Raw genomic sequence first — 6170 nt, forward strand, 5'->3', positions numbered from 1 at the left:
TTCTCTAATGTGTCTTCTCTCAGCCTGTGTTGATACCGGCAGTTGCTGTGGCCTATGTGCAGGATGCTGTACTTGGCCTTGTTGAACCTCATGAGGTTCACCTGGGCCCACCTCTCCAGCCTGTCCAGGCCCCTCTGGATGGCATCCTGTCCCTCTGGCATATTGACTGCTGCACCCAGCTTTGTGTCATCAGCAGAGTTGCTGAGGGTGCACTCAATACCACTGTCAGTATCATTAATGATGATATTAAACAACCCTGGTCCCAGTACAGACCCCTGAGGGATACCACTGGTCACTGTTTTCCATCTGGACATTGAGCCATTGACAACTACTCTCTGGATGCAACCATCCAGCCAATTCCTTATCCACTGAACAGTCCACCCATTGAACCTGTATTTCTCCGACTTAGAAGGATGTTGTGGGGGACTGTGTCAAACGCCTTGCAGAAGTCCAGATAGATGACATCCATAGATCTTCCCTTGTCCACTGATGCAGTCACTCCATTGTAGAAAGCCACTAGGTTGGTCAAGCAGGACTTGCCTTTGATGAAGTTTTGCTGACTGTCTTCGATCACCTCCCTGTCTTCCATGTGTGTATGTTCTAGGAGGAACTGTTCCATGATCTTCCCATGCACAGAGGTGAGGTTGACAGGTCGGTAGTTCGCTTTCTGCTTTTTTTAAAAATGGGTGTAACGTTTCCCTTCTTCCAGTCACCTGGGACTTCACCTGACTGCCATGACTTTTCAAATATGATGGTAAAGGTCTTGCTGTTCATCTCAGATTCTTCATACTGCAGTGTTGGGGATTCATGCACAGCTAACACAATGCTATGTGGTTTTTTTCTGGTTACCCAGTCCTATGTCCCAAGTATGAGAAATCAGACAATCTGCTGCTTGGGTGCATCCCAGCTCTTCTGCTCTCTGCATTGTGGGCATAGGCCCTCTTGTCAGATGATGCTAGGGGCTAGCTGAACTCAAGTCACAGGCTATTGCTTCAGTCCTTCCCTGAAAATCCACTGCACTAAGCATTTTCTTATAAATACTTCTTGTGTGATTATTTCCTGGAAGCAATTCCTAGAGCAAAGTGTCAGTGGGGGTAGAAGTATCACATTGCTATAAGGTAGAGGGGAGCTAATATAAGAAAACACGTTGTCCAAGGTAAAATAAAAATGGGAAGTTCTTGTATAATATGTTGAAAATATGTGACCTCTGAGAGTGGGATGTATTGAAGACGCTAATATTTTTATTTTTTTTAGGGAAAGTTAAACAAAACTGTGTTTTACAGTGGGTGTGTAAAGCAGCAAGGATTGAGTGAATTCTAAGTAGGCTATCTAGTTTTCTGACTGTGATGAGGGGAGGGGGAGTATGACTTTCTGCTTGTAATGCTTTTTCGTTTTATGTGATGCTATGCATCCATATGACTTTTTGTTCTGGTAGCTTGGACTTTTGATACAGAAAAAAACCACTTTTAAATATGAAGTTGAAGCAAAGAAATCTAGAGAGACTATTTCTGGAGAAGAAAGGAAGCTATGAGGCAATGATCTCATAAATGAGGAAAACAATATACCCATATTGGTGCATTGTAGTCGTGGTAGTGATTAAGATAACTTAATTTTGCATGATCCTTGACTTTTTTGTCTTTCATCTTGTGTCACTATCAGCTTTATGTCCCTAGAGCTCTGGCCAGCATTCATGATAGTGCATTAGGGACATGTTTCTAAATATATCGTGCTTCTGATGCATTTGTAAGATAAGATGAATTGTAAATATTTCCATACATGCTTTCACACTTCTAGACAGAATTTTATTTTATTTCTGTTTCAGTTTCTTCTGTCTGGGATGATTGTGCCAAACTTTGTCTTTCAGCCAGTCCCTGAAGAGGAGAAACAAAGCACTGACAAAAGCTAACAGGCAAAGGAAGCAGAGCTGAGGAAAGATTATCTCTGCTTGCAGGTAAGTAATTACAAATAAATTACAAATAGTTTTCTGAATCTACCTTTGACACCAGTGCTGCCAGCGTTTTTAGGTTAGTAACAAGTTTTCAGTCCTTCTCAATTTTAATTAATAATAAAAAAAATCTTTATTAATATTGATCATTAAAGACAGGTATGCTAACTAGGTGTGCTAACTAGGTGTGCTAACTATCTAACCTTTGCTTTCCATATAGAATTAATGTGTTTCCTTGCTCCTAACACAAAGAAAATAATGAGACTTGAGATATAAAGATATGTAGATAGCAATAATAAGTAGATAGGTAGAAAGCGATAATCTTCTGAAGGATGAATTCTATCATCTTGATACTGGAATATGTCCATGTCCTTGAATATAATGCCTTTGAAATCTATCTGGCTACCTAAGCAATAAATTGCTGTTCAGTGTGAGGACAGGTGTCAGAATTGGGTTCTCCTTACTTTACAAACTGTGTGTAATTGATGCCAGTTAGAACCCAGCATAGGATGTCTGGTGAATGGGGAATGAGCTCAGGGACCTGTTGGGAGAGGCAATAGTTAAGGCCTTACAAATCCCTTCCAGACTGTTATGTTCCTGTCCTGGTAGCAGAGTAAGCTAAAAGCAATGCATGTCTGTGTCTTTTCATAAAGTTTTATGTCTTAGCTCAAACTGGGGGTGAGTGTGGATTTAGGTGGGGATGCAGACTGATGAAATGGAGCTGCCAGTTTCCCTATAGGGGTAGATTTAATATTCTGCAGAAAGGCAGGAAAGGAATGGGGGAAGAAATAGTTTGAAGTACCATTCTTGGAAGATGTATGAGAGTTCATCTGTCTGGAATCCTGAATTTAGTATCTCCCTCTTCTAAAATTTCTGTGATAAGCTTTTTCAGGTATGCTTTATAGCCTAGGATCAGTTTTGCCCAAGTTCAGGGTTTTTGTGTTTGTTTTTTTTTAAATTTTGTTTGGGTTGGGTTTTTTTTGCTGACGCTACATGTGCTTTGTTTCCTTGTGGTGGGTAGACCCTGGCCAAAATGCCAGGTGCCCACCAAAGCCGCTCTGTCACTCACCCTCCTTAACTGGACAGGAGAGAGGAGAGGAAAAAAAATAACAACAGGCTTGTGGGGTTGAGATAAGGACAGGGAGATCACTCAGCATTTACTGTCACAGGCAAAACAGACTCAACTGAAAGGAAATGTGATTTATTACCAATTAACTCAGAGAGGAGTAATGAGAAATAAAAACAAATCTTAGAACACCTTCCCCCCACCCCTCCCTCCTTTCCCGGGCGTAACTTTGATCCCGATTTTCCTCCCTCCTCCCCCCCAGCGGCACAGGGGGAAAACAGGGAATGGGGGTTGGGGTCAGTTCATCACACTGTTGTTTTCTGCCACTTCTTCCTCCTCAGGGGGAGGATTCCTCACACGTTTCCCCTGCTCCAATGTGGGGTCCCCCTCATGGGAGAAAGTCCTCCATGACTTCTCCAACGTGAGTCTTCCCACGGGTTCAGTCCTTCATGAACTGCTCCAGCGTGGGTCTCCTCCATGGTGTGCAGTCCTTCAGGAACCGACTGCTCCAGCATGAGCCCCCCTCATGGGGTCTCTGGCAGCAAACCTGCTCCAGCGCGGGCTTCTCTCTCTCCACGGGCCACAGGTCCTGCCAGGAGCCTGCTCCACTGCAGGCTTGACACAGGGTCACAGCTTCCCTCAGGTATCCACCTACTCCAGCGTGGGGGCCCTCCACGGGGTGTAGGCAGTCATCTGCTCCACCGCCCATGGGCCGCAGGGGGACAGCCTGCCTCACCATGGTCTTCACCACAGGCTGCAGGGGAATTGCCGCTCTGGCGCCTGGAGCATCTCCTCCCCCTCCGTCTTCACTGACCTTGGTGTCTGCAGGATGTTTCTCTCCCGTATTCTCACTCCTCTCACTCGCTGCAATTCCTGCTGCGCAACAGCTTTTTCACTCTCTTAAATACGTTATCACAGAGGCAAAAAACGCTGTTGCTGGTTGGCTCGGCCTTGGCCAGCGGTGGGTCCGTCTTAAAGCCGGCTGGCATTGGCTGCATCTGACATAGGGGAAACTTCTAGCAGCTTCGTACAGAAGCCACCCCTGTAACCCCCCTGCTACCAAAACCTTGCCATGCAGACCTGTTACATTCCTTTAATTTATTTTTATGCAGATGATTTTCATAGTTGTTTAACTTACTTTTTTGGAAATCATTCCTTGTAAAGTATGTGTACTGCATCTAAAATGGAGAAAAACGGATAAACAGAGCAAACTATCAGGGCCCTTACAGAGATGTAATGGTGCATCTTAAAATATTTTTCAAAATTGGTTTGACTTCAGGACAGCGTTCAAGTCCATTGAGAATGTTCTTGGTTTTGAGAGTATTAGCATAATCTTTTTATTATTTGTTTTGGCTGCAAACATGGCTTTTTTCTTTCTGCAACATTTAAGTTTCATTCTATTATAGTAATTACTACACAATGTTTCACCCTAAAAGTGCATTATGCTAGCTCTTCCCTTGGGAAGATAATATTCTAAAATGCATGGATATGGTATTGCAGATGTAAAATTATCAGATATTGAAGAGGTAATTAAATATCAATTCCATACAGGTTTGTTGAACTTAGAAAAGCTACTTGCGTTTATGTTGGCACACTAGCTTTTTCAAGTTTTATGGAAGAAAGTTGTTCTAAACAGAGAGATGTTACTCAATAAAGCTTAGCTTTTTTTTTTTTGCTTCTGCCCCTCTCCCTCCCTGCACAGATTGGGAGTGGAAGGGTCGGGAAATAAGAAACAAAATATATCTTATTCTGATGCTGCTGGGTTGTCACCATTTTCTTGTGATGGGATATATTCTTAATATAATAATCATTCTACAAACAAATTCTGCGGGATAGATGAAGACTTGAATGTATGTGGCAACACCATGCTTATTCTAGTTTCTTTTATCAGACTCCATGTGTTATTTTTAAATTATTTTTTTACAAACACCAGTTAAGAGATACTGCAGGTTCTACCAAATCCTATTTCCTCACCTGATATTAGGAGTTCATTTGCCCCCAGTGGCCCTGACTGCTCTCATTCCAGACTCTGAGTGACAGAGCCTGCTGGGCCTGTGTGCAACTTGATCTTTCAGCATGTTGCAAATTGCAATTCTAAAAATGGTTTTAAAGAAAAAAAATAAGAACGACTATTATATTTTAATTTTGATTCTCTTGGTATGTGATGGACATGGCATTTATTCAAGATTGCTTTGTCATATGTGACCTTGAGCTATAATAACACCTTATTCTTCATTAATAATAAAGATTTGATTCTTTCATGTTATTATTTTCTTTTTTCCTCTAACTTGTATAGCTTCTTCCACCCAGTCAATGTGTATATCTTGACTCAAAATGCAAGATGAGGAGGTGTTGCCTTTGTTATCTAAAGACTGGATGGAGAGTACTTCTGTGTGCCATAGTTTGAGGTGTGTATCCTGAGCTCTGTCTCAGTTTTCTTTCATTGAGGCTTGCTTAGAAGGGAAGTGTGACTTCCAAGTATCTGGTGCCACAGAAGGGTTCTCTGACATAATTAAAATATACGTCTTTCTCAAGGCCTGCTCTTTGTGCTCTGCTTTATTTGGAGTAGGTGTATCAGTATTAGCAAGCCTTACAGGAGATGTTACCTGGTAACATTAATAAAGCACGAAACTGCTTGTGAGCCTATTATCCTAGGGTGCTGTGAGCCATGGACTCAAATATATCTTGTTTTCTGTCAGTAATAACAAAGAAAGAAGTTAGTGATACTAGTCTTGTGGTTTTTACTGTAACACTCTTGAACTTTTTTTTTATCCTGTGGTAGCTGGAATGGGTGGAGACGCAATTTAAACCTGTATTTTTAAGTCATATTTTGCTTGCTACGGAGTACCTTGGAACTAGTCCTTTAGCAAGTTATAGGAGATGTCACCACCTTTACAGTGTTCAAGAGGTGCTAGTATTCAGACGTAATCAAATATGGTGTTACAAGGTAGATGTGCCTGAATACATAGGAATTAATCCTAGCCATAATTAACAGAACCAGAGCACAGTTGTTTATCAGGAAATTAGAGCAGGATTAAGCAAATCCATTTTAAATTTTGACTTGTATTTATTTGAATAGGTAGACCTTTAAATTGAAGGATTTTATTTTGAAATATTTGTGAGAGAATTTTCAGCAGCATTATCTATAATTCTGTATCA

Source organism: Leptosomus discolor, chromosome 8 (assembly GCF_034619465.1).
Source record: "Leptosomus discolor isolate bLepDis1 chromosome 8, bLepDis1.hap2, whole genome shotgun sequence".
NCBI classification, from domain to species: domain Eukaryota; kingdom Metazoa; phylum Chordata; class Aves; order Leptosomiformes; family Leptosomidae; genus Leptosomus; species Leptosomus discolor.